We start from the raw sequence: 25,692 nt of genomic DNA, 5'->3' as shown, positions 1-25,692 counted from the left end.
CCAGCAGACAGAGGGAAAACATCTGTATTGCTGAAGTGTCTCAAAGACAAAAGGTTTGAAATGTCATTTCATCTCACACTTAAAAACCATCTCTGGGATGAAGTAGATTGACTCATGCTTCCAACCTCGAACATCCTATAATGCCTTGTGAGCAGTTCTCTATCACAGAAATTATGACCTTCCACATCTGAGGTACTTGAGCCTAAATACGGGTGCTGTGCAACCTTCAGAAAATGTTTCAACCTCTCTGTGCCAAGGACTTCCCATCAGTTTGAGGAGAATTGAGGCAGGTTCTTTGGAGCCATGATGTGAAGGCCACATGAGCTGTGATTTACAAAGCGTTTAGAAAAGGTTTGGAACTTCACCAGCCTGGAAAATTAGAGGCTATAATTTTTAAAAGGCAGGGTTCGTCGGTAACCAAATTTAGTTGCTTGAGAGGAGCCAAGTCAGGAAACTTGGACGGTCTCAGCTTGGCCATGACTGGGTCTGGTAACACCACCGTAGTGTCTTCTGTTGGAGGCAAATGATACTTGTCCCCGCTATGAGATGACACATGGAAGCACAAAGTTACAAGTTGGGCATGTCATCCTTACCTGAGATCCCAGAAACCAGCGGTAAGGCGAGAGTGCCTCGACGTAGCTGCCCCTGGACTGCAGCATAAAACCCTGTCTCCAAATCGACAGCAGCGGAGACATTTCTGAACTCGATCCACAGACACAGCCAAACAGCCTTGGTTTGCAGCTCGATACAGTCAACAGGCATTCTGGTCCCAGCACCTGGACATTGAAAACCAGAGACTCCTCCTGCTTGATGAGGTGTGTGCAAAGCTGTGTGCAGAAACAGAAGTGGAGGGAAGCAAGAGGGGCAGTCGGGGAGGGGCAAGTCAGGGAACTGGGGGGGGGGAAGGGGAGGCAACATCAGGGCAAGCCAATGATACTGAAGAATTATTACTGGCTTTCTCATCATGCCTGCAGCCCAACTTACATGGGCGTGGGCACGTGGGGGGTGAGACAAGCTGCATTTGGATTGGCTGGAGAGGAACCAGGATTCAGAAGAGAGGCCAAGAGAGGGGGCACGGGTATGGTGACTTCCTCCTGTAATCCCAGTACTTGGGAGGCTGAGGCAGGAGGACAGCTATGAGCTTGAGGTTAGCCTGGACTACAAAGTAAGACCTACCCACATCAGCAACAACAACAACAAGAAAAATCAAAGCGCTCGGCGGTGGTAGCCCACGCCTGTAATCCCAGCACTCTAGGAGGCAGAGGCAGGTGGACTTCTGAGTTCGAGGCCAGCCTGGTCTACAGAGTGAGTTCCAGGACAGCCAGGGCTACACAGAGAAACCCTGTCTCTAAAAAGACCAAATCCAAAAAAAAAAAAAAAAAAAAAGAAAAGAAAAGAAAAGAAAAATCAAAGCAAGAAGACAAAACAAAACAAAGAATGAGGTTAAAGAAATTGCTCAGTGGTTAGAGTTCTTGCGAAGCAAGCACTAGAACTCCAGTTGGCGAGGGTGTGGAGAAAGAGGAACACTCCTCCACTGCTGGTGGGGTACCAAATTGGTACAACCACTCTGGAAATCAGTCTGACGGTTCCTCAGAAAACTGGGCACGTTATGAAATTCTTAGACAAATAAATGGTGCTGGAAAACATCATACTAAGTGAGGTAACCCAGTCTCAAAAGATCAATCATGGTATGCACTTACTGATAAGCGGGTATTGTCCTAGAAACTTGAAATACCCAAGACACAATCCACACATCAAATGATGTCCAAGAAGAACGGAGGAGTGGCCCCCAGTTCTGGAAAGGCTCAGTGTAGCAGTGTAGGGCAATACCAGAACAGGGAAGTGGGAAGGGGTGGTCGGGGGAACAGGGGGAGGGAAGAGGGCTTATGGGACTTTCGGGGAATGGGGAGCCAGGAAAGGGGAAATCATTTGAAATGTAAATAACAAATATATCGAATTAAAAAAAAAAAGAATGACCGAAACGTAAATGGTGAGTCCCTGTTTTGTCTAGGTTTCCTGAAACAGTGAGGAGTTTGCATGATACTAAACCCTTTGATTACACTAAAGAGACTAACATCCTCGTGGGGATGTGTGAGTTGGAGGGTGTGACTACATGACCCCTGGGATGTAACCTTTATCTTTGTGTGCCTGTATGCATAGCATATGTGCAAGTTTGTACAGGCACACGTGTGACGTAGAGGAAGGCTTCTGCTGTTGGTGGTCATTTTTTGCATTATTTGAAATAAAATCTGTTCTGTTGTTCAAACACACACACACACACACACACACTTGAATAAGCCAAAAACAAAACAAAACAAAACAAAACCTCCAGTTGAATAGCAGGACCCACATAGCAAGATGAACACCTTGAGAATGCCTGTAACTCCAGCTCCAAGGGACACTATGCTTTCTTCTGGTCTCTGACTGTGCAGCTAAACACACACACACACACACACACACACACTCACATTTTTACATTTATGTTTGGGGGAGTTGGGCATACACGCTCACATACATATACAGGTGGAGATCAGCAGACAACTTCCACTCTGTGAGTCTCAGAGATCAAACACAAGATGTAAGTGTTTGTAGTGTGTTTATACACTGAACCATTTTGCCAGTCCAGTGAAATGACTTTTAAAAAATGAACAGAGGCCAGTCATGGTAGTGCATCCTTTAGTGCCAGGCTTGCAGATCTTTGCGGATTTCAGGCCAGCCTAGTCCACATGACAAGTTCTAGGCCACTCGGGGATACATTATTGTAATAAAAAAGAATAGAAAGTTGTTCTACAACCCTGAGAGTTCACCTTACACCAGTCAGAATGGCTAAGCTTAGAAACTCAGGAGACAGCAGGTGTTGGAGAGGGTGCAGAGAAAGAGGAACACTCCTCCACTGCTGGGGGGGGGGGGGTTGCAAATTGGTACAACCACTCTGGAAATCAGTTTGGCGGTTCCTCCGAAAACTGGGCACCTCACTTCCAGAAGATCCTGCTATACCACTCCTGGGCATATACCCAGAGGATTCCCCACCATGCAATAAGGATACATGCTCCACTATGTTCATAGCAGCCCTATTTATAATATCCAGAAGCTGGAAAGAACCCAGGTATCCCTCAACAGAAGAATGGATGCAAAAAATGTAGTATATATACACAATGGAGTACTATTCAGCCATTAGAAACAACGAATTCATGAAATTCTTAGGCAAATGGATAGAGCTGGAGAACATCATACTAAGTGAGGTAACCCAGTCTCAAAAGATCAATCATGGTACTAATACTCACTAATAAGTGGATATTAGCCTGGAAAACTGGAATACCCAAAACATCATCCACATATCAAATGAGGTACAAGAAGAACAGAGGAGTGGCCCCTGGTTCTGGAAAAACTCAGTGTAGCAGTATAAGACAAAACCAGAACAGGGAAGTGAAAAGGAATGGGTGGGAGAACAGAGAGGGAAGGGGGCTTATGTGACTTTCGGGGAGTGGGGGACCAGAAAAGGGGCAATCATTTGAAATGTAAATAAAAAATATATCGAATAAAGTTTAAAAAAAAAAGAAATTTGTTCTATGGGGGTGTGGTGAGATGTGGGGGAGATGTCTAGGCAGGCCCATGCCAAGGCATCCCTTCCCCCTGAGGGACCAGCCACACAATGGCATAGTATAGAATAGTTTATTCAGGGCATGGGGAGGGGAGTTAAGAGAGAAGCAGAGGCAGAGAAAGGTAGAGAGAAGGAGAGAATAAAGAAATAGGGGCCGGCCATGACCGAGTGCGTGGAGAGGGGGGGAAGGGAAGAGAAGAGCCCATGAGGGCAGGAGAGAAGCAAGCAGGAAGCAGGAGTAAGAGAGAGAGGAGGGGGCAAGCAGCTCCTCTTATAGTGGGCTAGGCCTACCTGGCTGTTGCCAGGTAACTGGGGTGGAGCTTAGATAGAATCCTAACATACATAGTGAGATACTTTCTTAAAAACAGAAAGTTATGGACCAAAGAGCTAAGTCAGCGAGCTAGAAAGCACGTGCTCTGCAAGGTTGGTGACGTGAGTTAGGTCCCCAGACAGCAAAGGTGGGAGGAGAGAAGCAAAGCCAGCAGCTGCCCCCTGACAGCTTCGCTGTGGCAGAAGCACCCCAACATTCACACACACTAGTGGTAAGCATCACACACAAACACACACCCAGAGTGGCTCAAGTGCTAAAAGTGCTGACTGTTCTTGCAGAAGTCCTGAGTTTTGTGTGTCTGGGGCCCATATTCTGTCACAGTTACATGTGACTCTGGCCACTCTGGGCATCTCTCTCTCTCTCTCTCTCTCTCTCTCTCTCTCTCTCTCTCTCTCTCTCTCTCTCTCTCCTCTCTCTCTCTCTCTCTCTTTCTCTCTCTCTCTCTTTCTCTCTCTCACACACACACACACATACACACACACAGAGGCTGCAGACAAAGCCACCTCAATTCAGTTCTCCAGGTTGTGGTATTTCCATCCTTATCTTAAGAAGGTGACACTCGAATGCCTTTTGACATTCACATGATGCGACTGTAGGATTTCCATGGGTCAAAGTATGTCTTGACAGACTTTCTGGACAGATTATCACTTCTGAGTGATAAAATCACTTCAATCCACCAGAAGTTCACTCTTGTTATAGAACCAGTTCAAGAGAAACTTCGCACTAAGTAAAACATCGGTGGGAGCTAGGTCCTTTCTCTACCATTTATACTGAGCCACAGGTTTGATTTTATTTTATTTTATTATCATAGTAAAAGGCCAGCTATAGTACTAAGCCTTCAAAGCTTGGAAATTTCTCCCGAACTCTATTCTCATGGCTACATGTGAACTGATGTATTTATTATGTATAAATAAACCACTCCCCTATGTTTCTTTCAGCCAGGGCAGGAGATTTCTCTTGAAGCGGGAGTCTGCACAGCACAGAGCAAGACAGACAGTCTTCCTGGGAGATGCTGCAGCTCTGAGGTCACCAAAGCACTGGCTGTCACCATTGAGACTGGAGGTTGGACACTGTGGAAGAGATCCAGTTGAACACCAACACTTTGGAACCCTCCAGGAAGAGCAACCTCAGCATTAGTGCTTGCACAAGTGGGTGCATTCTCATATAGGACAGAGAACAGCGTAAAGAGAAGCTTCATACTAATGGGCTGCTTTGGGGCTGGAGAGATGGCTCAGCGGGTAAGAGCACTGACTGCTCTTCCGAAGGTCCTGAGTTCAAATCCCAGCAACCACATGGTGGCTCACAACCATCCGTAATGAGATCTGATGACCTCTTCTGGTGTGTCTGAAGACAGCTACAGTGTACTTATATATAATAATAAATAATACACATTGGGTTTTATTCTTTTAAATGGGCTGCTTTAATAAACCATGGTTTCACTGAGACAGGCTACCTCACAGCGTACCTCGGCACCAACTGCTCCTTGAGACTCGGACCATGAAGAGGTGGCCAGATGACCATGACTCTCCTGGTCAGTTTACTGAGACTCTGTATTAAAAGAGGGACTGCTGGGAAGGCTGCCCCGTAACTCAGTGGGCGCCATGCAAGTGTGAGGACCTAATTCGGACCCCAGCACCCACGAAAAAACTGGGCAGGGGACACACATCTGTACCCCAAGGACTTGGAATGGGCAGAGGTGGAGACATGTGGATGCTAGAGGCTCTCTGGTCAGTTAGACAGTCCCAGATGGTCCAGTAAGAGACCCTGTCTCAGAAAGTAAGGGGAGGGGTGATCAAGGAAGTTAAAGAATCCTAGCTGTAGGATTTGTATTATATTAATATATAATATAAATATTATATGTATAGAATATCAAATACACATATATAATACACATATGTATATATGCGTGTGTGTGTGTGTGTGTGTGTGTGTTATTTGAGACAGAGAACTTGCTATGTGACTGAGAATAACCTTGAACTCTTGATTCTCCTTTCTCTACCACCCCTGACTACTAAAACCATGGTGTATGCTGCCTGCACCACTCCTGTTTCATTCTGTGCTAGAGGTCCAGTCCCCCAGGGCTTGCAGGCCACACTGCTGACTGAGTCTTATCCCCAGCCCCACCCCCTGAGTGAGTCATATCCCCAACCCCAGCCCCTCACCCCCCAGTGTGTGTCTTATCCCTTCCTAGCTCCGCTTTCTTTTGTTCCTTTAAAAGAAGAAAAAGTAAGAGAGGCAGAAGCCAACTCTGTGGCACAGGCTACTGAAGTCTAAGCCTCGGAGACTCTTCTGCCTCAGCCTCCCCACAACTGAGATGACAGGCATGTGATCCCCACCTAGCTAGCCTCATTAAAAAAAAAAGTGAGCTTCTTGGTATAGCATTGGGGAGGTGGAAGAGCCAATACATTCTGATCATTTTCCTCAACCTGAGTCTCCAAGCCCTGACATATAGCTGAGCATTTACTCCTGAATGCTTTGAAGGTAATTCTTTTGGTTGGGGATCAGGAGGAGGGTGAGGTTCTGGTCTGTGTCCTGGAGTGCTTCTCTGTACATGGGCCAGCATTTTTTGAGGGTGTCATTCTGCTTGGGAGGTCTCTGTCATCCCCAGTTTGCAGGTCAAGTCCCCCTGACTGCCACTGCCCTCCCTCTGCATGGACAGTGTACACTTTGGCATTGCTGTGCTCAGCCATTGACTTCTCCTTGGCCTGTGATTGGAACCCTGAGATTCCAGCGCAATCCAGGCATCCCAGCAATGTCAGCGTGACTCAGCCGCTGCGTGTCCGACATCCACATGGCTCTGTAGAAGGCTGGCTCCAGAGGAAGGTTATTTGGAACGGGGCTGAATTCTTGGTGGCTGCATGTCATCTTCCTGGATCCAGCCACTAAAGATGCATTAGATGTTTTGTAGAATTAATGAGATAAATCAGATACGGAGTCATTCTTGGGTCAATGAATTAATGGACCAAGGAGAAGTTTATGGACATGGATAAAATAATCAATGAAAGTAGATGGGTCCTTCCTACCCCTGCAATACCTTGTTTTTCTTACACCCAGAATCCAAAACAGAAACATCCTCCGACTAAAAGAAGCCTTCACGTTGCCATGGTAACTGCCCCAGCAAAACCTTGGGCTGCTCAGAAACCAATGAAGAAAATGGGCTCTTTGCATTCAAATCAGGGAGCTGCTGGACACATCCTTAAAGTCTCTACCCTACCTTCAACATGCACTAAGTCTCTCCAGCGTACACCTAAAATCCAGCTTCCCCGTATCCCTCCGTTTCTATGGATCTCAAAGGAACTGATGCTGATGAGGCCATACCTCGCTCATCTGAGTACAATGCATGCTTTTCCACTGTTGTGGTCTTCGTCAGCCTCATCTTCCATCTCTCCCTTCATCAAGCCAAATGATCCTAATGAGTCTAGTGCACACGGCTAGGGAGACAAACAGCCTGTCCCTGGAAGCCCAGGCTCGGGTGATACCCTTCATGCAGGCTTCTTGGCCACCCACTCACCTGAACTCTTCAATCTTCCTCTTCCTGTCTCCCCGCAAGATCTAGTATGCTGGTCAGTTTTATGTCAACTTGACACAAGGTAAAGCTATCTGAGAGGAGGTAACCTCAAGTAAGAAAATGCCAGAGAGGTCTCAGTGATTAAGAGCACTGGCTGCTTTTCCAGAGATCCTGGGTTCCAATCCCAGCACCCACATGACAGCTCACAACTGTCTGTCACTCCAGTCCCAGAGGATCCAACACCTTCACACAGACATAAATACATGTAGGCAAGACACCCATGGACATGAAATAAAAATAAATTTAAAAATAATTTTGTAAAAAAAAAAAAAAGACTTGGGCATAAAAACTAATCACCTAGGAGACATACTTCTGGATGTATCCACGAGGGCGTTTCCATAAAGGTTTAACTATGTGGGGAAGACCTGCCCTGAATGTGAGTGGCAGCATCTCAGGGGCTGTGGCCCTGGACCAAATGATAACGCAGAAAGCGGGTTTAGCACTGGAGTTCTTGTCTCTAGTTATTACTCTGCTAAGGAGTGAGCAAGTAATCTTGTGTCTACCATGTCCCTCCAGCTGTGATGGACTGCTCCCTCACGGGAGTCCACACTAACCCTCGGATGCTGTAGCCAGGCACTTGATCTAAGTGAGGAAAGAAGTAACTCATTCATGAGCTCGGGGAGCTTCTTTTCTTCCTTGGAGCATTTACCAAGCTGAATTAGGACCCTGAGCTCTTTCTCTGCCCACATATGCTCAGAAACACAAAGACGCGAGGGCCCTGCAGCTTGACGGAACTTTACTTATAAAACCAAAAAAAAAAAACAAAACAAAACAAAACTAGCGTGGGAGAACCCCCCCCCAAATGTCCACAGACTCCAACAAGTTGCTATGACACTTTCTCAATGTTGAGAAACATCCCACACAGAATGAATGAAGCATGGAAAGATGTCAAGAGACCGTTGCCCACGATGAAACGTCAATTTGCAGAATATGGTTTGGTAAGATCTCATTTAGGCTTTTAAACTCTTCCACTCAAAACCCAAAAACCATGAAGGTCCCTCTGATGTGATTGAGAAAGAAGTGGGTTATCTGAGATGCTGGAGGAGTAAGATACCATCAGCACTGAGTCACACGGACCTGCAGCTTTTTATTTGAAGTTAATGTGCATTTATTTACCAACTTCTTGATGTCAAGCCAAAGCCTATTTTTAAGTCTGGGTCGGCTGATTAGAGCCCAACACCATCTTTCATGTGCAAGCAGCACTCATGGGGCATTGTGTAAGAATTTTAGTTTAATTTTCTTTAAAGCAAAATTACTTGACTGTATGGAGATAGCTTTAGGTTTTTTTTTTTTTTTAAACTCTTATAATGCAGGCTAGCCTTGAACTCACTAAGGAGCCACCGTTGACACTGAACCCTTGACTTTCCTCCAAAAGTACTTTGTGTGACAGCATGATTTGATCTCACAACACTTGAAAGCTAAGCTGCATAGTCTTCCTATATTAAATAACCCCTCTAGTCACCCGTCTTGGTTACATTTTTTCCTCACTGAGACCAAAGCACCCAACAGAAAGAGCCTAAGGAGGCCCGGCATGGAAGCACACATCTTGAATACCAGCATTCATTTTTCAGGCTGTTATGGTAGGGAACACAGGGCAGAGAGATTCCATCCATGGCAGTAGCAAAATGTGGCAGAGGCTGCTCACATAGCTCAAACTGGGAAGCGGTACGCACAGGTTGGAGCCAGAGCTGACTAAAACCTTTGAAGGCCTTACTGACCCACCACTGTCAACCAGGCCTCACCTCAATGGTTCCATGGCCCTCCAAACATTGATGTATTCAAAAGATGTGGGGAGCACTTGAGCCTGAAAACATGGCTGCAGATGTCTAATCCTAGACAAGAGGCATAGTAATAGCACTCGCAGGGGCTCGGGTGTTTCTTAATAGGACAGCAAATGCTTGCGAGAGGCTCTGGGTTCAAATTTCTGCTCCAAAAATACAGTGTGGTGTAGTGTAGTGTGATGTATGTGTGTGTGTGTGTGTGTGTGTGTGTGTGTGTGGTGTATGGCAGATGTGGGTGGTATAAAGTGTGGTGTGTGTGTGTGTGTGATGTATGGGAGATGTGGGTTGTATGAGGCATGGTGTGTGTGTATGTGTGTATTTGTGGTGTGTATGTGTCTGTGTGTGTGTACGCACATGCATCTGCATCTGGTACTCATGGGTAGCTGGAAAGGAGAGAGATGGTGTATATGTATAATGCATGTTAGGTAGTGAGGCTGACCTACCGTGGATTCTACTGTCACTGCAGGACAGTGGGCAGATGAGACAGCAGTCCTGAGCCACCAGAACCTGGCACCCTTTCTCTTTCTCCAAGATTCTCCAACTCCAGACTCCAGGGGAAAGAGGATGTTGACTTGACATCGAAGGACAGGAGGGCATGTTGTACAGTGCGTTTGTAGTCAGTGGCAGAGCATCACAGTCTAGCCTGCTAGTTTTGGTGCCAAAGGGTCTTGTAAGCAAAAAACAAAAGGTTGGATCTACATTGGGAAAGTAGTAATAGAAAGAACAACAGTGATAATGATACATATAGGGTAGCTATCAGGGTATCTTCAATTGCAAACTCACCCCTCCATCCATGAAATTCTGCCTGTCTGGGTGCTGTGATAAGTCTTATTATGAGGATTATCACACCCATTACCGAAAGCCTATGAGCTTGAGAGAGGTGCTGCTGGTGTCTTTTATAACTGAGGAAACTATGGCCGGGAGAGAGTACTCAAATTGACTAAGACTGGATTTATACCTCCTATCCAGATTTAGCCACTGTGTAGATTCCCAGGGAGGGGCCTGACCTGTTGCACAGGCTCAGTGGGGTTGGAATGGTGACGAGCAGGTCAGAAGCTGGTCCCTGAGCATGCGTAGCATGAGATCAGTGAGGTTGCGAGGAGGGAATGATGGTGTAGCAGAAATAGCAATGTCAGGTGTAGACCAATGTATACATTATCTATTTATGGCTGTTCAGGAGGCAAGGCCTTGCCCCCAAAGGCTTGATCCTGGCTGGTGGTGCTATTTAGGAGCCGAGGAAGTCCCTGAGAGGTATGGCCCCTCTCTGCTTCCCATGTACCATGAGGTAGGTCAACACCCCCTCCTCCAAAGGCTCCCATCACACTTTCTCCTGGCCATCCTCAAGCCCTTGAAACCATGAGCAAAATAAATCTTCCCCCTTTACATTATCCCATCCACTTCTTCTCTCTTAAACACAGAGAAGCCGAGTGAACTTTCCCAGCTGTCTGGTGCCTGAGTCCAGAGGTCAAGACATCAGTGGAGTGAATCAAAGACCTATGGAAGAACCAAAGAGCAAAATGGGCCAAGGACTGAATCCTGGGGAGAAATCAGAGTTGAGCCAAATCCTAGAGATGTAGGCATCCCATGGAAGGCAGAGCCACAGATGCTCTGAGGTGAGTTCTAGAGAGGGATCCTCCAGCTCCTTTCCCATTGGCAGCTCCGGAAATGAGAGAAGCCTTTCAAATGGGTTCCTAAGAAGATAAAGATAAAGATGACTCTTCACCATCACCCTCTCCAACGGACATGACTGAAGACTCCAGGGGATTCAGTGTCCTCTTCTGGCCTTCAGGGGCACACTCATTTATTTCCATGGATGTACCCATCCACCTACACATAACTAAAAAGTAAAATAAAAATTAAAAATAAGACAGTTCCAAGACCAGTTTATAAAGCTCTAACGGGGTGGGGATGGCATGGTGTCAGACAGTGACACCGTCTGCCTACCAAATAAGTCCTTGCTATCAAGTGGACATCCATCCAGTAACCCCAAGATTCCCGTCACCTCCTCCTTTGCATTCTCAGTAGCCTGTTGGTTGTGGTCCATGACGCCCATGCTTGGGAACACCGCAGAGCTGTGTCATTATCAGCAAAGCTCACCCACAGCACCAACTGAGTTGTACCCACAGCTTCTCGTTCTCATTCATTCAACAGGCGATGACCCCGGTCTCAAACACACGGAATCCATCATCACCTTCAAATGCTGAAACCCTGTCTGCAGGAAATTTGGAGAAAAATGTAGAGATGAAGGTGGTTTGGATAAAATTTAAGTGGGGCTTTGAGGAGGGCATGTGGACCTGAGCCTCATTGGAATTGTACTAAGCAGCAATGGGAGCCTAGAAGGCTCTCTAGTTTTCAGAGGATGTTTTCACATCTCAGACACCAGGAGACTCTGTACGGAAAGGGAGTCGTGTTCTGTAGAAAAGGGTCCAGGTGTTCTGTGGATTAGTTATTAGCTTGTGACCAAAAACTTAAGCTAATAACTTAAGGGCAGAGGGACTGATTTTGGTTCCTAATTTCAAAGGTGTCCGTTCATCATCTTGGGCCTGTCAGAGCAGAGCAGTTTCACATCACAGTGACCAGGAGTTAAGAGATAAAAGAAATTACGTACAGTTTCTTAATCTTCCTAATGCTGTGACAACTGTGGTGGCCTGCAACCATAAAATTATTTTTGTTACTACTTCATACCTGCAATTCTGCTACTGTTATAAATTATAATGTGAATTTCTGATATGCAGATGCTCTTAGGTGACCCCTGTGAAAAGGCCATTCAACCCCCAAATGGGTCACAACCCCTTTGGGATCACTAGATTACAGTACAGGGTCAGGGCATGAGGACCCACCTCTTCACTAAACCTCGCCTCCTGCGCTTCACCACCTACCAATATTGCTATCATTTTAGGGAACGCTGATGGGATTAATCCATTGTTGGAGTCAGAGCCTCCTGGACTGTTGTCCAAAAGACCATTAGCAGGTAATCAAATCCCTACTCCATGAGGCTATTGGCAACTCTCACTGTCAAACGCTTACGTGTGTTCCTAGGTAACATGCAACACCGTGACTGTATGCACTCAAAAGATGCTGTGGTCGTGTGGTACTCCTTCTTACTGCTATTGTTGCTATTTGGTACTTCAGGGTGAGTCTTGGTCCTTTCATAAGCTAGGCAAGCTCTCCACCACTGAGCTACATTCACATCCCCCCCCCCCCACCGTCCAAGGCCTTTTATTTCGAAGTGTCTTATCCAAGAAGTTGATTACTGGTCGCAAAAGAAGACCCAAGCTTTCAATGCTCAATGCAATTCTTCTAACTACCCCTTAGCTTTTTCCTACCGCAGCAAACCTGAGATAATGTATGCCACACCAGGTCTGGAGAGATGGCGCAGCGGTTAAGAGCACTGACTGCTCTTCCAAAGGTCCTGAGTTCAAATCCCAGCAACCACATGGTGACTCACAACCATCCATAATGAGACCTGAAGCCCTCTTCTGGTGTGTCTGAAGACAGCTACAGTGTACTTACATATAATAAATAAATCTTAAAGAGAGAGAGAGAGAGAGAAAGAGAGAGAGAGAGAGAGAGCCTTAAAGAATGTCAGCATGATTCAAATTAAGGATCAATCCTTCCCTCACCTCTTCCCCCCGCCTCCAGCCCCAGTAAAACACACACAAGAAAACATTTAGTAGCCCTACGGGGGAAGACAGGTGTAAATAAAAATTGGACAAAGATCATGGTTGTCGGGTAAGCAGGTGAGTGATCTTTGGGATCTGGGCTGCTCAATATATACTGTTATAAATCACAATGTAAACATCTGATATGCAGATGCTCTTAGGTGACCCCTGTGGAAAGGTCATTTGACCCCAAAGTACTTGCAATATATACGAACATAATATAAATATAACGCAATAATATAAACAAAAACAGGTTTGCATAAGATCCGTCTTAGCTTCTGTCCAAATCGGAGATTCTGCAAAGGGTGTTTGTTGCCTCTTCTCATGAAAGCCACAGTGCTTCTCTTCACAGAAAAATGTAATCATATCTTAGGAAAACATTCATGGGGCTGGTGTGGCATGGGACAGAAAGTGAGATGTGTCGGCTTCAAGCAACCGGAACCCTGTCTTGTGGGAGAGTAGTTGGATTTATGTTGTGTAAGTTCCAGAGAAGAGAATAAAGCTGGGGTGGGGGACAAGCTTTTGCCACATACAAAGAATGTTCCCCGTCTAATTTGTTGCTCTGTGTTTCTGTGCAAACGCACTACAGTTGCTAGGTCTTCCAGGATGATTTCCCTTCTATCAGTGTGAAGTGCTCTTTCCTGTAGGTCAGTCTGTTTTGTCTGGAATGAGTAGACCCACTCCAGCTCTTCCCTACGTGTATGTGCATGGTTTTCCATCTTTTAACCTTTTTTTTTTCTATGATATGAGCCCGCGGTCTCATAAATACATTCTAGCACTGCTGACCTACATTCCCAGGCTCCAACTTTTCCCTTTAAACATACTTTCTTGGCATCTAAAATATTTCCCTAACACTCAGCACATCCTGTCTGGTGCATGTTCTCTTTACCTGTCTGTTTTCTTTAACTAGAAACTTTAGTTCATTTACAGTTAATGTAATTATTACTAAGGCAGTATTCCTGTTTTCCTGTTTGACCTTTGTCCTAGAAAGATTGAGAGGTTTTTTTTTTTCTTTTCTTCCATCAGGGTTTTATTTTATGTTTAACAGATATTATATGGTCTTTGAAGTGTTTTACTGTTTAATTTTGTAGATATATGGTTTTGCTAGTTCCTTTCTTACTGAATATTATTTGCTTTACAATTAAGATCCTAAAACAACACAGCATGAGTAATTACAACTTAACATCAGCATTCAAAAACTTAACACCGGTACAACTCTCCCTCTTCTCTGTGCTGTCATTATACAGATTACATCTTTATTCATGATGTCATCAATGACATTTCATAAGTACTAATTAAATCAGAAGAAAATGTTTATGTAAAAGAAAAAATCTACACATATATTTTAATTTTCCTACATAATTCTATTTGGGTGCCTTGACTTGTGTGGATTTGAGTTACTGCCTGGTGTCCTTTCTTTAAGGCTGCAAGAGGTCTCAATATTCACCACATTCTCTCCCTTCCTGTGCTAGATATTTAACACGGCAGCTCTTTGTGTGCCAGCGGTGTATACTCTCACTAATCCACACTTCCAGCTTCCGGTCAATATTTTATATAACATGATCCTCTAGCAATAAAATCTGTCTTTTGTTAATCTGAAAATATCTTAATTTTCTCCTTTACTTTCTCTTTGTGCATGTGTTTGTGTGTGATGTGTGACTTTATGCACACACACACAATTGTGTGCCCCTGTATGTGTGTGCATGTGTGTAGAGAGCAGAGATTGGTATCCAGTGTTTCCCTCCATCTCTCCCCACCTTCTACACTGACGCTGGACCTCTCACCTGCCCCTACCCTTGCTGGAGCTCTGTTGGGGCTGTGTGTTTCCTTAAGTGACTTTCCTCTATGGATTGTGTAAAGTCTGTGTTCTTGGGTCATCTACAACCTCCTCCCGAAGGGTCTGTGTTGTTTTTGGGTTCGGATAATACTCAGACAGGTCGTTCTTTAAATAGTCTGAGACCCTAAGTCTCCCAGCCTTTATTGGAGGGACTTTGTGTCTGTTGCAGTGTGCCATCAGCAATCTGTACGTTGTTTAAGGTCTTGGCTTCATTGTCACTTTCTGTCCTTAGCTGAAAGATTGTCCCCCTGGCATATACATAGCCATGCATGTGGTTTTCCGTGTCCTTGGAATAACATCAGGAAATACTCAGTGGTTAAGTGCCCTTGCAGAGGACCCAGATTCAGTTCCCAGCACCTACATGGCGGCTCAAGACCATCTGAAACTCAGGTTCCTAGGGTTCTGAAGCCCTCTCTTCTAACCTTCCAGGGAAGCAGGCCCATATGTGGTACACATGCATGCAAGCTAACCTCATGTGCACATAAACTCTGCATGGCCAGCGCGTGGATACACACACACACACACACACACACACACACACGGGTCAGCTTCCTGGCACCGGAGCAAACATGCCAGCTGTTCAGTTCCAGGGAGGAAGGTTTATCTTGGCTCCCCATTTCTGGGCTCTCTGCCTGTGATCATTTGTTCCCACTGCTTTGGGGTCTGTGGTGAGGCAGCATGTGCCTTGGTGGCCAAGGAGGAGGTGGCCAAGGAGGAGGAGGGGCTGAATACCTGGGAGCCCAATATAGCCTTCAAGGAATCTCTTTCAGGACCTTTGCCCACATCTCACCTTATCCCATGTGCACCGCTGCCGGGACCAAGCCTTTAACCTCACTGTAGGTGCCGAATCGGGACTCAAAACTACATGGGGCCAGTAAGATGGCTGAGAGTGTAAACCGTAAAAGTACCTGCTGTCAAATCTGATGACCTGAGTTCGATCCCCAGGACCCAAGTGAAGGAAGGTGAGAATGAACTCTAAGTTTCTTCTGATGGTCATACAAATACTTTGGTATGCACCCCACCCTCCACCCCAATGCATGCACACGATAAATGTAAAAACAAACAAACAAAAAGAACAACAACAACAACAACAAAAAAAAAAACCCTACAACTGTTCATCTCCTGGCTTTGCTTTTTAACAACAACACCCTTCACATCATCCTGACACCGAGGGAGTGGCCAATGACTATTTTGGACAAACACTTGCAGAGCAGGGACTGAATGAGTCCACAGCTTCTAGAAGGGAGCACTTCCGGAGAGCCGCCAGATTTTTTAAAAAAAAAGGGGGGTGGGGTTGGAGAGGGCACAGGACAAAGACAGATGCACGCAGAGAGGCGAAAGCCAGGGCAGGCTGAGGGGGAAACACCACGAAAGCAGAAGTGAGCAGTGAAAAGTAGCCAAGGTCAGTCAGAGAGGGTGAGTCACCAGGAGACCAGAACAGAAGCCGGAAGCAATGAGAGATAGGAAATGAAGGCAACACTGTTTAAATAAAGACAGCCCGGGAGAAGCCTGGACTTCCGGTTTGCAGGAGTAGGTGGGCTGCTCTGCCGGCTCTGCCACTGTGCGGAGGAATGGCAGGTGAGGGCAATGGGCAGACACTGCTGGTGCTGCTTCCTAAGAACTTAGTGCTTCTTGTTTGAGTTTTGTATACACAACCAATGCTATTCTAAAACAGTGCATCTTTTGCCTTACGTCCTGAAAAAACGGACCCCTCTTTCAAAAACGTCAACACCATAGCAACAGTTGTCAAGCAGGGTGGTACCATGAAACAAATCGTTAAAAAAAAAAAACATTAAAATAAATACCAAGTCATTAAGATACATAGCACTCCTCCACGAACCACTCTCCTTGCATTGGACAACACTGAAAGGGATGTCTAAGGTTTTCTGTACTTCCAGAATGGTGTGGGCGGGTTTTCCCACCCCATCTGCTGAAATGAGGGCATCCTGGGTACCTGTCAGGGTAGAGATGTACTGAAGACTCTAGCGACCGGGCTGTGATGGAACCGTGTGGACAGTGGACAGTGAGTCACTGGCCACAGTGATGGTGAACAGAGGGCAGAGGCAGTCCAGAGCTGAGATCTTCACGGAGCAGAGAGACACTCCATGAATTGTAGACCCCCAGGTCTGAAAGGAGAAAGCCCAATAGATCTTAAACAGTACAACAAATCCCACCACACTTCTTCTATTCTCTGTAACACACCATGGGAACATCCTGTCTGCCTTTATTCCTTATGACTCTTCCAGGAAGCTATTATCCTATTTTGCAGATGGGGAAACTGAGGCCCTCCACAAACCAATGCCTCATCAATTCATTTCTTCCAAGTAAGTCACTGTAGCTCCTTTTCCTGGTTACTGTAGACAGCTCTGAATGTTGAGATGATTTTTCGCATCAGAAGCTCCTTAAAGGTGCAGAAGTATGACTTTTGGGGTTTTTGTTGTTGTTGTTGTTTGTTTTTTGTTTTGAGACAGGCAAAGTTTCTCTGTGTAGCCCTGGCTGTTCCAAAACTTACTCTGTAGATCAGATTGGGCCTCAAACTCAAGAGAGTTGCCTGCCTCTGCCTCCTGAGACCTGGGATTAAAGGTGTGTGGCACCACTGCCCAACAAAAGTATGTGTCTGTCTTTTAGCTTTTAAGGAAACTTTGTGTGTGTGTGTATGTGTGTGTGTGTTTCCCAACACAATACTTTTACTAATTATCTGGGAATTTTATATGATGCACCCTGACCGTGCTTACCTCCCTTCCTCCCAGGTCCATCCTCTGGCCCTTGTGGCCGCCCCCCCCCCCTAAAATCCACCAAATCCAATTTGTAGCCAGAGCCTTAAAGATAACTAAGTTCTTCACCATCCTCCAAAGCCTTCAGCTTTGTGCCTACAAATTAGGCATCTTTATCACAATTTGTGTTTGTTTGTTTGTTTTGAGACAGGGTTTATCTGGCTAGTCCTGGCTGTCCTGGAACTCACTCTGTAGACCAGGCTGGCCTTGAACTCAGAAATCTGCCTGCCTCTGCCTCCCAAGTGCTGGAATTAAAGGCGTGTGCCACCACCGCCCGGCTATCACAATTTTTCAGATCTCTCTTCAGTAGCTTCCTGCCTAGACTTTTTTTTCCTTTTGGAGGTGGGAGAAAGACTAACACTAAAGCCTTCACTGCCTCTCATTCTTGCTTAGTGGTAGTACTGCAGAAGGAGCTTCCCTCCTGCAGTAGCGAGCAGCAGCACCGGATCATGAACTCCCTCATGGTACTGGTGGTTGCTCCCATCACAAACATCAACACGGCCTTTGGTGGCGACACGGATCAAAACCATCAGCATGGACCCCGGACACCAACATGGTTTTATTCCAGAAGATGAACCATTCTTCATCTCGGATATCTCGTGCTTGCCCACACTCCCCGCAGCAGGGCGAGCCGTGATGGCAGCAGCTCTGCTCTGGGTTGAGTGGCAGCACTGGCTGAGAAGGCAGCACCAGGGCAAGGCGGCCCAGGTGGTAGCTCCCAGCAGCCCAAAGAGCAAGCAGTTCCTCCTCAAAGACGAGCCGCTATGTGGGGCAGCAGCCGTGCTCCCATACACTTGGCCACAGCAACAGTGATCCCACCTCTCTCCACCGTCCGCCACCCTCTTCTCCAGTTCCAGGAACCTATTTTTTTTAAAAGCATCTCCCCTAATACCTGCCTTGTTTGTTCTGGAAATATCATGTGCTCTGCAGGCTGATTCCCCCGCCACTGTGTCTCTCCTCAAAGCATCCATCAGAAATGTGACTCTGAATAAGTCCCTACTTCTGTTCCCAGGAGCCACAGAACACAGATGGCGTAAGAAGATGCATAATTGAGTTCAACCCATTTATAATGAACACATGAGTGCAATCTTAGGTTTCATTCGTGAAACCAGCCCGGACAAAATGGCAGAATCATTTCTGTTTACAGTGGTGTGTTCTATGGTCCTGGAACCTGAGTCTCTCCAGGAACACAGGGTCAGGGATGCAATGATGGCGACTCACGTTTTTCTACCATTATCCTCATGGTCTGTGGGTCTGAGCACGGTCCCGGGTTCCACCTTTTCACGAGCTGCTCATTAGAAAGGACATACAGGAAGATAGACACCGGTGAAGAGAAGAATCTTTAACAGGGCAGCCTATAGGCAAGGTGCTGATGTCCAAAGAGAGAAGAAAGGATAAGGGACCCGTGCCCACGAGTACCTGGTAAACGGAAACTCCTAACTATGCGTATGTCTTATTCTGCCACGTTTTCATGGCAAAGGGCAGCACTTGTGGATAAAAACTGTCAAGAAGGACCTGTGAGGTATGCACAGGTGAAGGTGGCTGCTGCCAAGTCTGATGGCCTGGGTCCATGGCTAAGGAGACAGCTGCTGACTCCACAAGCTGCCCTTGGATCTCTACTCAGGTGCCATGGCAAGTGCATGCAGACATGCATGTTCACATGTGTACATGTGTGCACACACACGATAGATAGATGGATGGATGCATGGATGCATGGATGCATGGATGGATGCATGGACAGACAGATGGAAAAGAAAAAAGCCCTCAGTCTTTCTAGGATAAAGGTCAAACATGAATCCTGCCTTAGTAATAATTACATTAACTGTAAATGGACTAAAGTTTCTAGTTAAAGAAAGCAGACAGGTAAAGAGAACATGCACCAGACAGGATGTGCTGCCTGTCAGGGACATATTTTAGATGCCAAGAAAGTATGTTTAAAGGGAAAAGTTGGAGCCTGGGCATGTAGGTCAGCAGGGCTAGAATGTATTCATGAGGCCATGGGCTCAATTCCCAGTATCATAGAGAAAAAAGGTTAAAAGGTTAGATGGAAAACCATGCACATACAGGTAGGGAAGAGCTGGAGTGGGTCTACTCGTTCCAGACGAAACAGACTTTCCTACAGGAAAGAACACTTTACACTGATAGAAGGGAAATCATCCTGGAAGACCTAGCAACTGTAGTGCGTTTGCACAGAAACACAGAGCAACAAATTAGACGGGGAACATTCTTTGTATGTGGCAAAAGCTTGTCCCCCACCCCAGCTTTATTCTCTTCTCTGGAACTTATACAACATAAATCCAACTACTCTCCCACAAGACAGGGTTCCGGTTGCTTGAAGCCGACGCATCTCACTTTCCGTCCCATGCCACACCAGCCCCATGAATGTTTTCCTAAGATATGATTACATTTTTCTGTGAAGAGAAGCACTGTGGCTTTCATGAGAAGAGGCAACACCCTTTGCAGAATCTCCGATTTGGACAGAAGCTAAGACAGATCTTATGCAAACCTGTTTTTGCTTATATTATTGTGTTATATTTATATTATGTTCGTATATATTGCGACTCCTTTGGGATCAAATGACTTTCCACAGGGGTCACCTAAGAGCATGTGCATATCAGATATTTACATTGTGATTTATAACAGTATATATTGAGCAGCCCAGATCCCAAAGAGTTATTCACTCACCTGCTTACCTGATGACCATGATCTTTGTTGGGGAGAATAAATAGTTCCAGGTTATTCTAGGAGGGAGTTCTCAGGTGATTGGGTCCATGTGGTGGGGGTTCATACTCATGGTCTCCCCCTTCTGTGACAATGCAAGTTCTTCCACACACAGTCTCCCATGGCCATGCTGTCACTAGCAAAGGCAAAACCAATGGGGCTGCCTAATCTGAGACCCTGACAATCCAAAACCATGAGCCTTTCCTTTCCTTACAAACCAAGCAGCTGCCTCCAGTATTTCGTTACAGTGGAGACCCAATTAACCGCAGAGGCAGATGAGGGAAGGACACAGCTCTCCTGACCCCTGGCCAGCACTGTTCCTATGATTCCAGGAATCCAAGGCCATTTTACAGAGAAATGTTTAGGAAGTATACCAAACCCAACAGTTTATCTGCCACATCTCTCTTTTTCAGTAGCCACACAGAAAAGCAATATAATAATTTTGTCATTGTAGGGACGGGTATTTTGCTGGCTTTCCCTGCAGTGCAGAGTACCCAAGCAATTGGGGTTTCCAATATATTCAAAGCATCAATATTGAATGAGAAAAATGCGACTCAGCAGCTTCCCCTGCATGTCGCTAGATATTAAGGCGTGCCAGAAATCAAGAAGGATCCTGTCTAATACTGCAAAGTGATAGAATTCGCATCATTCTCTTACAACCAAAGAATCTGACTCTGTGTGAGTTCCAGGCAGCTCAAGATTTGCCTCATTTAAGGAGGCTCACTCCACTCGGGCTGTGAACAGTCTGTCACTTAATCACTTGGAAGAAGAAATTCAGTTCAGAACCCACTCCAAAGCGGGTGTATGTGCTCTAACAGGTTGTGTCTGAATTAGCGGGGATCTCCTTAAACATCCTAGAATAGCATCATATTCCATGCATCCTCATACTCACTATGCCTTTCAGGTTTGACTTTACTCTAGTGGCTGGGGATTAGACAGGCGCCACCGCCATTGCCCATCAGCTGACAGCAGATGAATATGAATGAGAAGATCCCAGATGTCAAATGAGGTAAGAGTCTTCAAACTAGTGAGGGGAAATTGGTATCACTTAAAATCTTTATATAAAAGAAGACACAAGCTATGCCTGCCGACGCTGCATGGATTAGAATCCCATTTTGACGGTGGCAGTAAGAGTGGCGCCTAAAGAGATGCGGGACTGAGGAGGAAGGTAGAGATCACTTACTACACTCAGCGGATTTCGTGGATGAGCAAACTCAGTCTTGGGATCACAGACGCCAACCCTAAGGTCACAATAGTAGTTGAGGGCACACAGGGAAGCAGAATAGGAGACCTCTGACTTCCAAGCTAGCACTGGTTCACCTTCCCTGCTTCCAAGGGCAACGACTGTGTTCTGGTGACATGTAAGCCACTCAGACTTTCTTCGGGCACAGGGAGATGGCTCAGTGATTATGAGTACTGACTGCTCTTCCACAGGACCTGGGTTCAATTCCAAGCACCTACATGGTAGCGCCCAACAGTCTGTGACCCCAGTCTCGGGGGATCTGACATCGTCACACAAACATGTGGGCAAAGCACCAATGCATGTGAAAATAAATAAAAAGTTTAAAAGACCGTCTACTATGGATTTGGCTGTGTCCGTGTGTGGCAGGATGAACTACTTTAACCTCAAGTCACCCCTCAAAAAGAGAATGACACTAATTACCATCCTGTCAGCTATCAGGTCAAGCAGATACTCTGAGATACACAGCCACTCACAAAAACAAACAAACAAACAAACAAAAACAAAAACATGATGCTCACAGAATGACAGAATGAGGAGCCAAGGGCACAGGTCTATCTTTAACTAGTCTCAAAGGACTAGTTTGCAATAATTGACATCTCCCATTCTGGTCTCTGCTGTGCCCCTAATAGATTACAAATTAAGAACATTTTTTCTAAGTGGAATTTTAAAAACACTGCATAACCCAGGTCATAGTTCCTGGGCTCAGTCTAAAGAGAAGACACTGCATCACCCTTCTGTGAGTTACTCGGTTCAGCACCGCTCCTCGTTCTGAGCCCTTGTTCACTCTGAGCTTTGTGCATGGCAGAAAACCATGTTATGAAACCTGTACTCTCACGCCCAGATTTTATTATTTAAAAAAAATCCACTCGTTTGTCTAGTAATTCTCTCCCACACTTAATCACTAGAGAATGTGCTACTGGGGGCCAGGTGCTCATCTGTCAATTTTTTTCCTTCCTATCTTCCAACACATTTATTGACTGTCTATCCACTGTGTGCCCATTATATCTAAAGCTGAGTTCATCTTTTAGAAGGATCCAGTTTTAATCTAATAAAACTGAAGTGCAAAAGCCATATGAATAGAAATCGCCTCCCAGTCAGCTCAGCCATTAAGACCACTCGAATTCTACCTTACAAGTCCAGCTCAGGCCGCCAGCATGCCCTACGATATTTGCACATAGACCTATGATGTTATCAGCCCAGCACATATGTGATCTGTAGGGCAGTAACTCTGGCAGGTGCTATATAAAATTTCTACAGCAAACTCCTCATCATGGAGGCATATTCGATGACTGCCCCAAACTTCAGAGGGTCCGGCCCAAAGCAAGGCTGCATCTCATCTATGATCCAGATCAACGTTTGTCTTCCGCCAAGTGAAGCACACAGTCTGATAGGGAGGAGAGGGCTAACTCTGTTTCTCAAGGTAAATGTGGTGTTCATCTCAAATGTCACACGTGTTCCCTTCCCGGCTCGCTTAGACCCTTTGCTAGATGATATAAAATCGCTGGTAATTATACTACAAAGAATAATTATGTGAACGTTTCTTATACTGAAGCATGTACACTGGAGCCTTACTCAGAATTCTGCTAGGGAAATTTTAAATTAAACACATTAGTCTATTCTCGAAAGACCACAGAAGAATGTATCTTCAGGAGGGAATGGGGGCAGGAAAGGCAGCCCATCAGTTTATCATGAAACAGTGAGGACCACAGGCTACACCTGACACAATTAAAGGTCCTCAGTTTAAATGGTGTCAGGGTGAGCCCCACATACAGTGGCCTGCAGACTCCAGTCACGATGGAAGTGTCTGCCATCAAAACACATTGGGTTTTGTGGTTTGTTATTTTAAAAGATTAAGGTTTCATGATCCTGGAACAATTGGTGGCCGTGGGATGCTAAGTGTAAGACGTTTCATGTGAAACCTCTTACAAATCAGCCCAAACCTTTTGCTTCACAACACCTTTTTTGATACCAGGGTAGGGGGCTTGGGTTCTGGTGTTGGCATTTCCCCCCCAATTCTACTGACTGGCTGCTCTCAAGCAAATGGAAACATAGCTGGGCATGATGAAGGAACAGAACTCTGGAAATAAGTCAAAGAAATTCTCTTATTCATTTAAGATTCTGTATGGGTTTTCTTTCTTTGCTCCTCTTCATCTAGGTAGTGGGTGACTCAGTTTCAAAAATTGTCAGAACTGAATGTTTTTGGTGCTATGCCCTCCAACAACAACAAAAAAAAATCTAGCCATATGGTGATAATTCTGAAGCAAAGAAGGAAGTGAAGGCTCCTACATTCAAGCCATGGAAGACTCACGACTACCCCTCCTCACCCTGACTGTCACAACTAGTTCACACACTGGGACTGAAGAAGCTGCCTCTACATGTCACAGAGCCATTTTGGTTTCTAGCTGATAGGATCACAATGAAGAATGTGATTTGAGGCGCTCGAGAGCAGAAACATATTTGAATTTTTTTTTCTTCTGCTCTGATTTCATCCTTCACACAAACCCCTCTGCTCCAGGCTTGCTTGCACAGCCCATAGACACTGATTGTGTCAAGGTCATGCAAAAGCAGATGCCCTGACTCAAAGCTGAGCCAAGAGGACATACATTCCTCATAGGGGTCCGAACTACTGTGGGCTTAGCTTAGCAGACTGTCACAAGCTGCGCCCTTCCAGGACAGTTCCAACGCACAGCTTCTCCTCCAAAGGTGTACATTTTGAAGACTGTAAGACTTTGAGAACACCCAGCATTCAAAATGAAAAATGTATCCTTTCTGATTTTAAATTCTGGTAAAACAATAACAAGAAAATAATTTTAAAGTAAATTTCAACCTGCCTCTAAAAGGGGGAGGGTAGCTAAAAGCTCAAGGAAAAAAATAATTTTTCCATCTAATACAACTGAATTAATCACAGAAAGGTTGGAGAGTGAATCTGGTATGCTGTGGGATTGTAGGAAAACTGTGCTAACAAATGCTGACAGTCCTTATGTTTAATTATTGAGAAAATATGATAGAAAAGAGAATTTTGATGAGAATGTTTTATAAGGCTGCAATTTGGTTGTGGCTGATATATAGCTCAATAGTACAATGAAACAGAAATGTTCAATCACCAAGAAAGTGGGTGTTTTTTAAGAGGGGAAAATGTTTGCATTTGAACAAAAGTAAAGTATTTAGAAAACAAAATTAACTTTTGCTTTAAAAAAAAATCTGGTAGGGGTAGTGTTAAATGTTTTACAGAAAGAGGATGTCCACAATTTAAAGTGTCAAGTGAAGTGGAAGCAAAATTTAAAGGATATTTGTCCTTTAGGTTCTTAAACACTTCCTTTAGTACTTTTCATTTTTAAAAAATTGTTTAATACTTTATTCTGTTTTTCTTCCTCACATACACAAAATGTTCATCACAACAGTCGCCTGAAATGAGGCATTCTTCAATAAAGGTCTCTCACACTGAGCCTCAGAAGCAATTTATTGACATTTTTATTAATTATAATTCCACCCCTGCCCCAGAAGTCACAAAACAAAGCTGCTTGGATCAGACTAGCAATCCTTAAACGAAAAAGAACTAAATAACAAGTTAAAAAATAGAGAATGTGTTCAAAGAAGCAAGACGTGTTGCTTATAACCTCTCTGTCCTCTTCAAAATTGAAACCTTTTAAAGCCTCACCTTGCATTCAAACTGAAAATTCCCCTACTTTTGAAACAAATAATTCCACATCAAGTCCATTTCAAAGAAGCCCCTGGCTCCTCCCACAAGCCCCTTTACCTCACTGAAGTTGAAAACTAGTCAGAGCCCTGTGGTGTGTGGTGTTTTTCTCCCCAGGACCCCACTGTACCTCCCTGAATGTGAGCACCTACTCATCCTAATTACCGTGGGCTCAAAAGATAATGACACATTTAAGCCCCCACGCCTCTAAACTGAAAGATTGAAAAGATTTTTTGCCCAGTTTCAGGGGAAATAGATGTGCGTGGGCTCACCCTGCTGCGTTCAACCCCTGCAGTCTCTCTAGAAGGTTCTCCACACGTACGGATGCCACGTGGGTATCCAGTGAGTGGGCGGGGAGTGGCCCTACACTTTCACTCGTCTCTCTGGGTTTCTCACAGGAGTGTTTATAGACAGGTTAGCTGTGGGTACAGCAAAATCCGTGGGTGAATGTTCCCATACATCTCCAGGAGCTTCCGT

At 45.3% G+C, this 25,692-nt stretch overlaps 1 long non-coding RNA gene across 2 annotated transcripts; it reads right to left on the bottom strand.

Moving 5' to 3' along the window:
* Positions 1-4,755: 4,755 nt before the first annotated feature.
* Positions 4,756-11,901, bottom strand: LOC127679238 (uncharacterized). Of its 2 annotated transcripts, XR_007976702.1 has the most exons (4): positions 11,226-11,901; positions 11,005-11,118; positions 9,725-9,948; positions 4,756-5,002 (listed from the first exon to the last, which is right to left on the bottom strand). It is a non-coding gene; the product is annotated as an uncharacterized LOC127679238 (long non-coding RNA). The 2 variants fall into 2 exon arrangements; XR_007976701.1 differs by having other exon boundaries at positions 9,725-11,118.
* Positions 11,902-25,692: the final 13,791 nt, after the last annotated feature.

Source organism: Apodemus sylvaticus, chromosome 2 (genome assembly GCF_947179515.1).
Source record: "Apodemus sylvaticus chromosome 2, mApoSyl1.1, whole genome shotgun sequence".
Classification (NCBI taxonomy): Eukaryota; Metazoa; Chordata; class Mammalia; order Rodentia; family Muridae; genus Apodemus; species Apodemus sylvaticus.
The sequence above is the reverse complement of the archived record's forward strand: the minus strand, read 5'-3'. Positions and strand labels throughout refer to the sequence as shown.